The sequence below is a fragment of the Triticum aestivum genome, chromosome 2D, assembly GCF_018294505.1.
Source record: "Triticum aestivum cultivar Chinese Spring chromosome 2D, IWGSC CS RefSeq v2.1, whole genome shotgun sequence".
Classification (NCBI taxonomy): domain Eukaryota; kingdom Viridiplantae; phylum Streptophyta; class Magnoliopsida; order Poales; family Poaceae; genus Triticum; species Triticum aestivum.
Window position 1 is genome coordinate 23,269,027 of NC_057799.1, and position 16,433 is coordinate 23,285,459.

Here is a 16,433-nt window from a genome sequence, read left to right on the forward strand (position 1 = left end):
CCCCCTCCCGTCTTCGGAGCCCCTGCCGCGCCTGGGCCCTCAACCGGGGCCTCCTCTTTGTCCCGCCCTGCGGATCATACAGGGTCAGCGGCGTCGGACCCGCCGCCTTCGCCTGCCGCGCCAGGATCTTTGGCCGGGCCGGACGCCTCGTCACTGGCAGCCACGGCGCCTCCAACTCCATTGAGTCTGCAGCCCCGTCAGCGAGCGCATCTCATGCGCCTGACCTCGGCTCCTCGACGACCTTGACGGTGATCCCGACGGCCTCTTCTTCAGCCTCGCCCTCGGCTCTTCCTCCGTCGCCGGCACCGCCGGCCGCGCTGGCCCCGTCAGCACCACCGGCCCGCATGGTCACCCGTGCTCGCGCTGCCATCCAGTGCCAAAGCACGCATTACTCCGCGGACGAGTACCTCCTCTCTACCTCGACATCCGCACCGTCGCCTCTCCCGTCGTCAGCTCGAGCCACGCTTCACGACCCGCATTGGCTCGCTCGATGCGGGAGGAGTTCGACGCGCTGTTGCGTAACCGCACCTGGCAGCTAGACCCGCGACCCCCCCATGCCAACGTCATCACCGGCAAGTGGGTCTTCCACCATAAGACTCGTCCCGACGGGTCCTTGAGCGTTACAAAACTCGTTTGGTGGTGCGCGGATTCCGTCAGCGCGCTGGAGTCGACTTCACCGACACTTTTGCTCCGATTGTCAAACCGGGCACGATTCGCGCAGTCCTTCAGCTTGCGGTCTCTCACGCGTGGCCGGTGCATCAGATGGATGTGTCGAACGCATTCCTGCATGGCCATCTCTCGGAGCATGTCTTCTGTCAGTAGCCCACTGGCCTCGTTGATGCGGCTCAGCCTGCTCATGTGTGCTTGCTCTCCCCCTCCTTGTACGGGTTGAAGCAGGCCCCTCGAGCCTGGTACCAGCGCATCGCCGCCTTCCTGCAGCAGCTTGGGTTTCGAGCTACTCGCTCCGACGCCTCGCTGTTTTTCTACCATCAGAGCCAGGCGACTGCTTACCTGCTCCTCTGCTGATGAAACAGAGGTGCACTCATTCTAAACTAATTATATCAACTTTATACATTTCATTCTCTCTTGACTTTCGTGTGACCCCGGGCACCCGGGCATTGGGGACCCCGGGAACCCGGACCCGGCCGAACCTAGCGGCCATCTCTCTAGTGCCTCCGGGCACACGGGCCATGGTAGTCCCGGGCACCCAGACTACTAGCAAGGAAAAAAATAGGTGTCTTCTTCTTCCAGCGAAACCTAACACCGATTGGGAGAAAGGTGTATGGAAAAGATTTTAGTTCCACAATTCCAAAATCACAACAACCCCTCTTAATTTTTTGATAAAGGGCACTTTTATTATCTCAAAATGTAGCATCAAAGTGATACAAAGCATTAAGAGTATCACCCGGCCTCTGCATAACTAGGATGCACACAGCCAAACACCAGTAGTCTGATAAACAACCCCTCTTAATAGTGCGGATGTTCCTAGGACACAAAAAGAAACCGAAAAACCTTCTTAGCCATTGAAGAACACCATATTTTTCCGTTTTTGTATCTATGGGGCTACCGATGTCACTAGACGCAATAGACATGCCAATGTCCTGAGATTAACTTAGCAACCGATTGACATTAGTCCTTCCAAATCGTATTGTGATCGGCACCAAAATAATAATTGAGTGGTAATTGCACTTTCACCTAGGTTTTCACCCTAGAGCTCGAAACCGGGTGCTCGAGTAGCACCACCATTGATATCTTTATGTGTTGTCGTCAAGGTTTTGGATTCCGAATGGACGAATTTTCTCGTGGGGGGGGGGAGGGGGGGGGGGGGCGACGAGATTCTCGGTTACCACGATTACCAAGAAATACCGAATATATTTCAGAAGAAATTTATTATTGTATTTTTAATTCAAATACTTTTCGACTGATATAGATAACACTTAAACTGGTTTTGAACCAAGAAGTGATATTATCCCAGTGAAACGTCTACACGGCTAGCCAAAGAGGTCGCCAGTTCGTCTCTTCCCCTGTATTTCCTTTTTCCCATAAATATTTTAGAAAATAAAAAAATTGGTTGTGCAGAGAAGGGAATCAAACATGCGTCGTCTCGGTGAGGGAAGTACATGGTTACCACCAAGCCACAGCTAAATTGGGAGATATCATTGAGATGCTCTTTTATTTTATTGCACATTGGACGTATAAATTAAAACAATTCGGATATTTTTGCTCGGGATCCGTCTTTCTGGTGGGCCAGCGAGAAACTCGGTATCCGCCCGCTAACCGTTTTTCTCGGGCAGTACCCAAAACCGTGGTTGTGGTCACCTCTTTTGCACGATCCCAGCAGTTACAAGCGGTGTTATCCGTCGTCGTTGCACAATCATTCTTCTGCATCAAACCATTGTCCATAGTTCGCATCTCCCTGCCGAAGTCAATCACCGGATCTAAAGAGAGACTATCACATGAACCACTCGGCAGCCCCTACAATCTGCTTCTGCCGCCGTAGGCTGTAGTGGTCAATAAGGACCAACCCCAATGGCGTCTCCCAACTGTCCGTCCAGCAGCCGGGCAACCCACAGACCTGATTTCACATCATTACCTTCCTGAAAGAAGACCTACATAGCTTTTTTCTTTTTGCGGAGCCATAGCCAACTTAACGTGCTGACTGCAAAGTACAATTAGACTACTCACCGTTGGTTATAGTTAGTTGGCTTAAAATATACATCCAAACGCTACGTATACGATACATCCTGCGATGCAGCGTGAGATTCCTTTGACCCCGAGAAAGATAAAAAACCATCGATGCATGTCCGGCTGTCATTCTAGCAGCCGTGATGATTGTTTTCCAACATGTCTTACATGGTATAAAATTTTCCTTGCTCAAGATCCAGGGCTTACGGAGTTGTCCATGTACAAACGGACATAGGTATATACATGACGGCGGCAACGAGCTAGTAGCCGCAGTTTTATTTTCATTGGATTCATGGGACCACGCATGCATTCACGTGGGGACCGTAGAATGTTTCTTTCCCTGCTCTGGCGACCATGAATAGAAGATATACATGCACACCTATGATACATCATGCAATGCAGCGAGAGATTTCTCTGACCCAAGAATCGATGGATAAAAAACCATCGATGTCCGGCTGTCATTCTAGCATCAGTGATGATTGTCTTTCTCCAAGTTGGTTACTCTATATGTCAGTGTAAGTACAATTTGGCGTTCGTTTAGGGTCCAGTAGTTGCAGAGTTGTCCATGTACGCGCGTAAGTACGTGCATATATATAAATGTATATATACACGCCGGCGGCTACAACAGACACTATGAGCAGCAGCGGCTGTATTCCCATTTGATTCGAGGTTACCTGTATGCACATGGGGTAGATGTCCCTTTACAAATGCATACACATGGGGTAGACGTCTCTCTAATAGTCTCCTCGGCACCAGTGTATTCAGCGAACATCACTATGAATGAACAGTGCATGTGCTTCATGCAACAAAGACATGTCATCAAGTCATGCACATGGTCATAAGTAACAAATTTAGAACGATCCCAATCTGGCCAGTTTACCGTGGGTTTTCTCCTGACCCGCACCCTCCCGCTAGGGTTTCCGCTGCTGGCGCGCGCGCCCCGGCCCTTTCCGCCCCCTCCCCCTCCCGATCCCGCCCATGCGCCACCTCCCCGGGAGGTGGCCCGGGCGGCGCCCCCTACCCTTCATCTTGAAGATAATGGTTTCTTGAATTTTAGTGTCATTTTGAGATAATGGTTTGACATTTTGAGATAATAGTTTGACATACAATGATGCGGCAGTGATTAGTTGCATTTTATGTGATGAATTGCAGATTTAAAGAGATATTTTGAGGTAGTTGGTGGTCATAGGAGCTCAAATCCAAGTACACGGGAAAGTGGCAATGATAGGGGCCAATCCGTTCATCAAAATGAAGTGACGTGGAACATATACAAGATCACCTTGAGCTAGTCATTATTCGTATGAGAAGAATTGAAGATTTTAGAGAATGTCATCATGATATTGTAAGCCTAGCTAAAAAGATGGTTGAATTTGAAAGGTACATCATGCTTCCTACGGTTTATCGCCTCATTGAGTTGGCATTGCTACTATCGGTAGCGATGGCAACAGTTGAAAGGGCTCTTTCAGCAATGAAAATCATTGTCCGGTGGCTGGCATAATGACTTGATGGTGTATTTGCGAGGGATATTCAAAAGTCTTGATCTTGGTAAAATTAAGGAAGCTTTTCAAAAGATGGGTAGGGCACTACCATTGCCCGGGTCTTCTACACGCTATTAAAGCTTACTTACCGGTATGTTTCAGGTTGTTCTTCTATTTAAAACATGTTCGCATTTTCATTGTACTTGGCTATTTTGTTTAGGATCATATGAAAATATTGGCGTGCTCTATTGGTTCGTATTATTTATGTTGGTTTTGCATATAAAAAATTGTTGCTTAAGAGTTCGCCCCACCTAAAAAAAGTTTCGTCCTCCGCCACTGCTTACAGAGTTTTCCATGTACACACGTACATAGATATATACATGTCGGCGGCTACAAGCTAGCAGCCGCAGTTTTATTTCCATTGGATTCGTGGGACCATGCATGCATTCACGTGGGGACCGTAGAATGTTTCTTTTCCCGCTCTGGCGACCATGAATAGAAGATATACATCACTGGTAGAAAATGGGCCTTTAGTCCCGGTTCGCAAAGGCCTTTAGTCCCGGCTGTGCAACCGGGACTAAATATGCGCGACTAAAGACCCCCCCCCCCTTTAGTCGCGCCTCTTACGAACCGCGACTAAAGGCTTTAGTCCCGGTTCTCGTGGCTAACCAGGACTAAAGGCCCGTCCTTTAGTCCCGGTTCTCGTGGCTAACCGGGACTAAAGGCCTCCTCCGCAGGTTTGGGTTTTAGCCCCCCTAAACCTGGTTTTTTTGCAAAATTTTTTTATTTTCAAATTTCTGAATTATTTTAACCTCTAATCTCTAATCACCACCCCTCATCACTGCTCAATTTAACCTCTAATCTCTAATCACCCCTCATCATTCCAAATCATCTAACTTCCCGGACGGTCACCCATCCTCTCACTACTCCAGCGTGAGCACGCTTAACTTCCGGGTTCTATTCTCCCTCGTTTCCAAGTCTGCACTTGTTGTTTTCCTGACAATAGTAGGATGTCAATTCTATTAACCCTCAGAAATTTAGCTTGAGCATGAAGTGACACATTTCACTGTTTGAGTTTCAAACTATTGTTTTAGAAAACACTAATTATTTAGTAACACTAATATTTCTGGAATAATTAGTTTGACCATTGTTTGACCACTGTTTGACCACACTTTGACCAGATTTGACCAAAATTTTAAAAAAACTGAAATAATTATTTAGTAACACTAATATTCTAGAATAATTAGTTTGACCATTGTTTGACCACAGTTTGACCACAATTTGAAATTTTTTGATTTTTTTTGCCTCTCCAGATCTCAAAAGCCCCATATCTTTTTTCTGTTAGGTTTTTGAGGATTTTGAAAATGTTTAACGGGGTTCCCCCAGTTAAATTCGGATATAACTTTTCGAGTAGATGATTTTTCATATAAAAAACTTTTTCATCCGAGTTCGTATGCAAAAGTTATGCCAATTTTAAGAAATTCCAGAGAGATTTTGCAAATAAAGTCGAAATTCATATTTGTTAATTTTCCCAACAACTAGACCACATATCACATGAGAAACTTATTTTATTTTATTTTTTTGACATTTCCATCATTTTCTTTTGGTTTTTCTAAAACTGAAAAGGCGGTCGGGGGGGGGGGGGGTAGAGTTTGATGGGCCCTTTAGTCCCGGTTGGTCTGGCCAACCGCGACTAAAGGACTAACCTTTAGTCCCGGTTGGTCTGGCCAACCGCGACTAAAGGCCTTCGGGCCAGCCTGAGGACCTTTAGTCCTGGTTGGCCAGGCCAACCGGGACTAAAGCCCCTCCCGTCCGCCAGCTGTCGACCGAGCGCGCTGGGCCCAGATAGTTGGTCGCGGGTCTCCTCCCGAACCGCGACTAAAGACCCCTTTGGTCGCGGTTCGATTATTTTGGGGACTAATGGGGCGTATGGAAGCCTCTTTTTCTACTAGTGCATGTACATCTACGATACATCATGCAATGCAGCGAGAGATTCCTCTGACCCAAGAATCGAAGGATAAAAAACCATCGATGTCCGGCTGTTATTCTAGCATCCGTGATGAATGTTTTTCTTCAAGTTGGTTACTCTACATGTCAGTGTAAGTATAATTTGGTGTTCGCTCAGGGTCGAGTAGTTGCCGAGTTGTCCATGTATGCGTGTAAGTACATACATATATAAAAATGTATATATACACGCCGGCGGCTACAACAGATACTATGAGCAGCCGCAGTTGTATTTCCATCCATTTGATTCGAGGTTACCTGTATGCACATGGGGTAGACGTCCCTTTACAAATGCATGCACATGGGGTAGACGTCTCTCTCATAGTCTCCTCGGCACCAGTGTATTCAGCAAACATCACTATGAATGAACAGTGCATGTTCTCCAGATGTATTTACCTTAGGGAACACATACGAGCAACAAACATATATTACTTAAAGTGCGGTTATTGTCATCTATGCCAACGGTTAACTGAAATTTTGTATTACGTGCCATGGTTTTAAATTTCAGTTTCATAAATATTGCAGTGTTTGTCAAACACTGAATTTCACTCATATTCAGTCATTTTGGTTTTCATTTCGGTCAAATACCCGAATTATTCAATTCATTTTGACTGAAATCCAACAAGATCCTTTAAAAACAAATTGAGCATGTGTGTAACACCAGGTGCTGAAATATTTTGACCGAAAGTCAATAATTTCAGTATACACCGAGATTAGTACGAAAGTACACTAAAAGTGAAAACCATTCTATGTGCGCAAGGATAGACCGATGGAAGATTTATATGTACGTATACAATACAGCATGCAGTGCACACAGATTGCTGTGACTGCGAGAATGATAAAAGCGTTCCATGTCCCACCGTCGTCACTCCTAACAGCCATGAGGGCGAAGCTGCTACTATGCTTGTTTCGGATTGTTTCTCCAACTTGGTAATTGGTCATATGGACCTTGAACGTCGTTTTTTTCCTTGTCCGGCGACTTGAATAGATAGAAGCTAGATATCGATGCATCGTCGAACAGCGGCTCATTTTGTGAGAGGTCGCTTTTTTTTACCATGATACTGCATGTGTCTCTCTTATCATGACCATGCATGCCTAATTGGCACGAGTGGCTGCACCAAGTTGCTTTACATACGATGGCTCAACTACTCAATATTCATCTGTTTTTATTGATACGATTGATGTTGCCGCAATATGCATATAATGAGGTTGATAGGGAGCCAATGCCACGTATGAGATCCCAGTTAATACGCTACGTGCATCACTCATGCAAAGGCTGAGGCTTTTCGGACTTTTCGAAAAAGGTTGGATCATACACTACCGCAGAATTGTTTACAAGTGGTGGGCCTAGAACGCCTACTATAATGGCATTGTCACTGGTGATGATTATTCCTGGTGAATGGGACACGTGGCACGCCATCTGTGTGTGTGTTGTGGTCTTGGCTGCCAACAACACCACCCACCACTACATTTTGTCAGTGGCGTCATATTGGTGGTCTTGGGTGTTCACGCAACCAACATCCTTTTTGCCATGCCACCACTACCCTTTTTGGCACTAGTGTAACAACTAGTTTCCAACCCACCAACCGACCTCCATACACCCAACATTAAAAAGAAAAAGGTGAACAATGACAACTCAACCGACACCTCTATTGAGAAGGCGGCACCTAGGAGGCACTTAGACGATAGGCGATGACCAGACACCTCTCCTAAGGAATCATCAGAAGTCTATACTGGGCAAGCAATAAACTTTTAACTTCATCAAGAAATCATGCCTATAACTCTAGGTCTGAAATCAGCGTAGGTGGCTAGGATTCCTCCAAGAATTTCTAACTGGGTGTCAACTCTAATATTTACTCGACGAATAAATTAACTATAAGTAAAAGGTATAATATGTCTATCATAGCTTGCTACAGAACTTGTTTAGGCTCGCTACGCTTTTAATGGTTTAAAAGTTATCAAAAATATGAAATAAGTAGTGGAGCATCTCTTTAATGTAATAAGATGATCCAACAGAGGGATTGTGAAAATATGCGTTTATGTATCCTGGCAAAGAAAATAAACAAGCAATTCAGCTCACAGCGAGATAAATTATATTGAACTACTTTTTTTTGTCCAGGACACATAAAGTTGTATTTTTTCAATCGCTTTGTTGGATCATGTAATATTATAAGTGTTGTTTCATTATTTTGTTTTCAGTATTTTTGGAAACTTTTACACTTTTGAAAACTTAACTAGTTATGTGGTAAGCTATGATAGAAAATCCTACTCCAAAAGAAAAATTTAAAAATAAAAATGTATGAGAAATTAATTTATAAAATCCAGCAGGGCCAACTCTTGTTTATGGCCAGAGTGGCGATGGCTCTGGGCCCACGCATGGGGTACCAAAATCTGGTATGCATAGCCAAGGAAAACATAGGTATGGAGAAAAAATTACACGAGAAAATGAACGAGATGGGCCAGTCCCAATTGCCTTCACTGATTGGTAGCCCTAGGTGAAGCATCGCCAGGCAATGCCGCTTTGTCTCTTCATCAATCTAAATATCTGATCGCTTCATCTATTCGTCAAGACGTCAACCGTCGCTTGGCCGCTCCGGATTCTGCACGCGGCAGCCTTCTGTGCTTGTTGACTCATGCCACTACATAGCATCCCATAGGGGCTTAGATAGCCACCCAGAAGGGTAGCGTAACTTGGAGAGTCGTCCCAACGTTCCAAATTTGGTCGAAGTTTATCTTATTTCATAGCATTACATAATATTTCATCGTGTTATCTTTTTGTTTCGATGTTTGTTACTCCCTCCGTCCCATATTGTTTGACGCTCAAACGAATGTATCTAGATACTCCCTCCGACCCGTATTATTTGACGCTCAAACAGATGGATCTAGACCTCATATTATTTGACGCTCAAACAGATGTATCTAAACATAGATACATCCCACGTACACTATAATGTTTCATTGTGTACCAGTAAAAGGGAGTGCACTCGTCAGGTTTTTACTAAGCTTTATGAGATTTTGTCTGCGTGTCCCAAGGTGTATCTTAATGCTTCGAAATATATGAAAATACTAGATCGGTGCCGCGCCTTGGCGCGGGGTGCCGGTCCCAACAATGTTCTCAAGCAGGTAATAATCAAGTTTGTAGGAAGCATTGTTCGGCTCATATATTCAATAGGACCATGGAATTTTTGGTTCAAAAGAAAGAACAAATATTCACTTGTACAACATGAGAGGGCGAGTACTCAGAGCAGGAACATAAAAAGAAAGCAAAAGCCAAACACAGTGGCGATAGAGATGGCAAAACATGTTACTACGGGTTCTTCATGTGGAATGTGACCATTTTGTTAAAGAATTATTATAACAGAGGCGGTCAATGACATTATCAAAAATTAGTTTCTTTGCGCGTTCCTATGACAAAATGCAATCAACATGAAAATTACTTTAAACTGACTGAATTCTGTAGGCAAACACAAAGACACCGGATTCTTTAAACAACCTCTATCTCTCTCTCTCTCTCTCTCTCTCTCTCTCTCTCTCTCTCTCTCTCTCTCTCTCTTTCTGTGTGTGTGTGTGTGCATGTATAAGTTGATCCTAGTTCATAACTGTTATGTTAACCGGGTAAGTTGTAAGTAATGTCGTCGCTTTGGTCCAATTGCATAAACATGTGATGATCAACTTCAGAGAAGTTAAAAGGAAAGTAGGAAAACCTCAGCACAACATATGCAACATAACATCTCAGGTAAACCTATAGAAGTGACATTTGAGAAACTTAAAAAAAAGGAACAAGCTCATCAGGGGCTTGGGAGCATTGATGTGAGGTCTTGACCTTCAGGGAAATTCTCCGTGTCCTAGAAGTACCTAAATGGATGAATAGAAAGAGTCACAATAAAGCAGAAGGCGACTAAAATGTCACACCAAAGCATGCTAAGTTGTTGTCCACCAGGTCTTTCACAGGTTGTTATGTATTATATTTCCTTCCCATTAGTGTATAAGGTTGTGCACTAAGGTCACCAAGGTAAGAACATGCAGAAATTAAATCGAAGTTGGTCAGATACGCAAATAGCATCCTATATTAGTAAACAGAGGTGTAGATTTCAACATATGTTTATTTTTTGTATAAAGAATAATAAATGTATATGTCTAGTAAAAAACTATAAAATCATGTACTACATCTGTAAAATCGATACGATCCAACATAGCACATGTTGTGATAATACGCACAGCCGGTCGACATAGAACCTAACTTGTGCTACATCATTTAGATTAAAAAGGACGGAGAAGCTACTACAATTTCCTGTACTGGTCATCTAATACAAATAAACAATGCAAGAAAAGCCTCTTTTACTTAGACCATACATAACAACGAGAGATGGGATGGTGACCGTGTAAAATAAATTACCGGCAGTGGAGATCAGCGACAATCGTGACTCGTCACCATAAAAGCCATAAGCCCTCCCACACTCATCATACATAAATACACAAGAACATAAGAAAATATATTTTTTAGGAAAAAGGTTAAAAAATACACATTTTTTTGCTTGTGATGATATACATGCAGCAGTTAATGTATTATCCATAAAACAAAGAATGTATGCCTCATATTAATCATCCTTTCACACATAACTTAACATGCAGCAAAAGGATTTAATCTTTAGTTCAAGGTCAAAATGAATGAGTCATTTACAGTAAGGCAATTATTGATTATAATGGAGTGTGAAGACATCATATATTTACTTGATGGAAATTGCAGTCAAGAAAAGCATAGAATGAGTCGAATACCTTCTGGTTCGCCCAATTTGCTTGTGGTCATCAAAGGTGTTCTCGAGATCAAACAACCAAGTATGAACTCCCAAACTTCTGACCAAATAGCAGGGTGTACACCTTAAACCACAGAGAATAGAGAGCCGGCCCGTGTTAGAGATTATATGAGAGGTAGGCAAAAAATAATGGTCTTAAAATAAAATGAGGAATGTCTCAGATATCTTTACCCTTGTCAGAATCCAGTTTAGAACATAGGGAATATTTAGGGAGCCTTGTTGCAGAAATATAGCATGCCATTTCCAATCACCCAATGTTTTTGAAGCTGAAACTGAACCGATTGGCACTATTGATTTATCACACTTCTCAGAGATCTGAATCCTTCCCATGGCGCCTCATTCCGACTGTACGCATACCCATGCCAAATTAATCACATTTGTAGAACGGTGCTCCAATGATGTAATCTGAGAATTTGTACAAGACAATTTTTTCTGAATACAAGCAAGTGTAAGTCGGATGAAAGTTTACACATAATTCAGTCCAAGGGTCTATGTTGGGCGAGCAGGAGTCACAGCAGCGTGCAGCTTAGCCGCATACAGCACCGCCGGCTAATCTGATTGAATGTGAACTGATATACAGAATTTGTCTGAATGCTACATTGATGTACAGAATTTTGTGATGTAATCTGACTGAGTGTGAACTGATATAGTCCGTCTATGTAATCTGTCCATGTATGTTGCTGTCAAATGTTATCACTGACGATCCATATGAACTTTGGGTACTGTTTACTTAACTCATGGAGTCAATCAGTTCATTTTGCCAATAATTTTTGACAAGAACTCTTATGGACAGAAGTTCATCTTGCCAATACTTTTGACAAGAAGCATGAAATTTCATGCAATTGGCAGAATTAAAACAAAAGGACAAAAACAAATGAGATGGCAAGATATCATGCCACCTGACTATAACAAACCCAGTCGAGTATCAGAAGCAATTAATTGGAGGCAACATAATAGTAGTACAATAACTGGAGAACATCTGAGTAAATCAGGAGCCTCAGGTTTAGACACCAATGAGGACCAATTGAGCATGCCAGCCACTATATTCACATAATAAGATGAACTCGACGTCGCACCAAGCGCTCCTACTACATCAACAACTACAGTTTCCTAAATATCTGATGAGACAATCAATATATTATGCATCCCACCGAGCAATACTATTATGCATAATTCATTTTAAAAGGCCCTCAGTTCAAATATATATAAGATCTCGAATCTTTGGAGGTAAGTCTCTTCAAATCCGAGCACATCTTACCATCCAAGCAAACTGAAATAGGAAAGGAATACTCTAAATCCGATGCACCAAAAGTTGAAGAAAACCTCGATCGGTCTGCTCACCTCAGCTTAGCCGGAGCCACTGGGTAAGTGGCCAATTCCCGGCAAGCGTACGATTCCCGACGTCTCCCATGGTGGCTGAGCTCTCCTTCCTTTCACAAAGCGTCTCCCTCACGGACTGGGCAGGGGTGAGGTGATGCTCACGAACGAGGCAGGGGCGCGGGAAGTGCCATCGTGGCTCACATAGGCACAACCCCCGTGCTACCTCTGCCAAACAACGTGAAGGAGAAGAGGCAGATGTGACGCGCTAGCTTGACAGACGCAACGACAATGGGCAACACCTGTAGTACTAAAAGAAAATCAGCTTTGTTTAAGGTAGTAACTTCCACAGTCGAGAAAATAGGAGGATTTGGTAATCATAACGCGACCATCTATACACAATCAAACAAAATCGAAGGACCATCTAGCCAAACCATAAAAAGAATATATTCATGTAATCACCTGAAATCAAAGTTTCATTGAAGCATTCAGTTCAACGATAAACCATGCAACCTTGATTCAGGCCTTGTAGGTATATTGAAGGACCAAACAAGGATATCTCACAATTTAGCCCTCCCTCGGTGTGAGCCTCTCCTGCATATGCAGTTTTGAAATAAAGAAACTTAGACAAATGCACCTTTAAACATCGAGTTGTGCATAATGCTTATTGAAACAAAAGAAATATACTTCGCGAGAAGCAAAATTATTTAATTACATTCTGAAATATATTGCTCTAACATCCATGAGTGAATCCTACATTGCTTAAGCTGAAATACACATAGTATTCTAGTTCAGTTCAACTGCTGGTTTTTACGGGAGTCTACTACTGTTGTTGTGTTCTGCTGAATGAAAATAAACTCAAACTACTGCTGTGTTTCCCAATCTATCTATCCGAAAATAAGGTTGCATATGAGGAACAAACCCCTCCACTTATGGGCTTCAATTACTACAGAGAAAGGGAGTTAAGCCATCTGAAAAGTAGAAACTAAATACAACGTACAACGAAGAAACTAAATACTAAAGAGAAAGGGATCCGAAGGGTGGAGCAGAGGAGCTCGTGCTCTTGCAACTTCATTCTGGAAAGATAAATGGACTACTAAAGGCCCCTTTTATATCCAGTCTACTCTCACACACTCAGGCCTAACGCTTTTGTTACAGACTGTAGGAGAGGCGGAGAATGGGTTTCACACTCGACATATCACGTTTGATCAGCCAAACAACAACTCAACAAGCTCCATCCACTTGCATTATTCCTCAACTCTGTATGTCTCCAACAGGGGTCCTCACAGAAGTTTGGTAGTAAACATGTAAGCAAAATAATGTATGCAAGAGAAGAGACAGACATGAGCAGCAGAGTAGTATCCATTCCAAACAATCACTTCCATTCTTTTTATTTTAGATTTGTTGGCAATGACCAAATATTCACAGAAATCCCTCAGAGAAATACTACAATATACTAATCTTAAAACAGCTTCTGCCAAATAAATTCTAAACCTCATCTAGCAACATATTTGTACATTGCAACTGAAAGTTCGTTTAGAAAATTAGATCCCTAGAAGAATCAACTTGTAGGTGTGCAAGATGTATCTCAGCTGACCTGTGCAAGTGCCTGCAGGCAACTGTTAGTGGAGCCAGCAGAACCTGGTGAACCATGAACCTGAAGCTCTTTGTCAGCCATTGCGATCTGAAAGAAATTCCTCATGATTTTCTTGCAATTCCTGTAGACAATCCCTGGATCAATAAAGCTCACTCTGATTTGCTAAAAGAATAATTTACCTTATTCCCGTTTATATGTTCTGCTTACTCAACCTAAATCAGTGGATTTAAAATTTAATTGTAGTCTTAGTAAAATATACACGGACAATGAACTCTATATGCCACCTATGAAACGTCTAAAAGATGTTTCAAATCTGTCTCAGTTGTTCTTCTTGAAGAACTGGCTACCAGCTGTCTTATTTGAAGCACCTGCAGTTCGTAGAGAAAAACAAAAGATATCCTGGCTAATGCCAGAAGGACCAACCATCCACGGAGTAGTGGTCAGGTGACCATAGTCAAACAATTCACGTAGATAGTCTTCAAAAGGATATATCTACATAACCAATGCAATGGTCCAGCCAAAGGTACAGAACAACAAAAGCTCTTTACACACACTACCTACGAAGCACCTGCTACACATCATACATACGAACATGACATAACTAACTACAAGGCTAGCAGCAGCAGCTGTTCCTGAAACAGATCACAAGACCTAACTTGTGCGTGCGTCTACACACATCATGCTCAGGGAGGAAACCAAGCCTACCAAATCGAAACACATCAGGGATTGAGAGAGAGAGAGAGAGAAGGAAGAGAAGAAGAAGAAGAAGAAGAAGAAGAAGAAGAAGAAGAAGAAGAAGAAGAAGAAGGAGCATAGGGGACGGGGGAGGAGACCTTGATATGGTGCATCCATGGCCGGCCGCGGTGTGGTCCGAGGTTGATGGTCGCGTCTAGCTCGACGGCGGCGCGGATCTAAAAGCCCCCATCGTGGCCGTGGAAGATTTGGCCGCCACCTAGGGAGAGGCCGGTGGTAGGGGAGGGAGAGGGCGCGGTGGTTGGGCGCCGACCAGGAGATGGAAGGAGGAGGAGGGCGCGGTGGTTGGCGCTGGCCAGGAGGTGGAAGGAGGAGGAGGGCGCGGTGGCATCATGCCAGGGAGGGGTTCCTAGCGATGCGGCGGTGGCTGCACGGCGCAGCGGCGGGGGCTGCACGGTGCGGCGGCTTGGGTTTCGTGGGAGGAGGTGGGAAGAGAGGAGACCAGGCGGGAAGTGGAGGGCAATGACCCGGTGCTCGGTCTGGATGCTATTGGGGACTTTTCCAACCACGTGAAGTGACGAAAATGCCCTCGGCGGGCTCTGGTAATTACAGGCGGTGGCATCCCAATTCTAATACTATTCATTGTAGCAGTAGCTCCTCTCGATCCGACGGACGAGGGCTTCCAGGAGCGAGATCCTAGGGTCCTAAACGCATCAAACAATCGATCCGACGGCCGAGAGTGGCTGAGCTCTGAGAAGCCTCAGGTTCTCCCAACTAACATAGTACGAAGATTCTGAACGCACGAATCTCAATGCTTGGTCAACGTGCACTTTATAGTGGACGTGGTAGAAAAAAATCATTGTCCTTCCCAAGTGGCTCCCATTTCTTTTTCGTGCAAGCACACAAGTAACTATTGTCATGCTTGCGTGCAAGGTTCAGCTTTATCACTTTCAGAAATGCCCACGAGAAATCAACCAGCCATGAGAGACATCTGGGAAATTCAAGTGAGTTAAAAATTACTCACTCCGTCCCAAAATGTATTGTCAAAATATCTCTTACATTTTAGGATTGAGGGAGTACATACTTATACACAATTATACACAAGCCGATTGATGCTTATCTAGTTCTCTTTCCTGACCTTTCCGGAACAAGACTTGAATAGCATAATTAGTCATGGTTATAATTAATTACAATTTACACCAACTTTTAAACACACCTAAGTAGAGAGTTCAAACCAATCATCCGTACCCAAAAAAAGTGTTCAAACCAATGAAAAAATACTGCCACTCTTAAAATAGGTTATTAGCATATGCTAGTGTGCAATTAGCAGACAGTGTATATTAATTTATTTAGCGAGTGTGCACTATTTTTTGTTCAGTGGTTCAAACCAAGGTATACATGCATGTGTACCTAGCTTGGACACTGGACTTCGGAATCGTCCGCATCGGATTAATTTGCCTATATAACTGCAAGTTGAACATTCCTTAGGACACGAGCACCCCCTAATCAAGCACAGTACGTACTTACAATGGCATCTTCTTCTCCTTCTTCTGGGTCATCCACGGCGAACCAGATAATTCCATCAATCAACAACGATGACAGTGAGATAGGAGCTGCCGGCACGGCAACACCAATGCCTACCATGAACAAGGTCATGTCGAGCGTTGCGAACCTTGCGCAGCTCCTGCCCACGGGCACGGTGCTGACTTACCAGGCATTGGCCCCGTCCTTCACCAACTACGGCAAGTGCGAGACCTCCAACCAGTGGCTCACCCCGGCGCTGGTTGCTGTCCTCGCCTCCGCCTGCCTCTTCTTCTCCTTCACCGACAGCGTCGTGGGTCGCCG

At 43.9% G+C, this 16,433-nt stretch overlaps 1 long non-coding RNA gene across 1 annotated transcript; it reads right to left on the minus strand.

Moving 5' to 3' along the window:
• Positions 1–9,805: 9,805 nt before the first annotated feature.
• On the minus strand, positions 9,806–11,304 carry LOC123048403 (uncharacterized). The gene is made up of 3 exons (XR_006423284.1): positions 11,153–11,304; positions 10,944–11,045; positions 9,806–10,022 (listed from the first exon to the last, which is right to left on the minus strand). It is a non-coding gene; the product is annotated as an uncharacterized lncRNA (long non-coding RNA).
• Between the last annotated feature and the right edge of the window lie 5,129 nt (positions 11,305–16,433).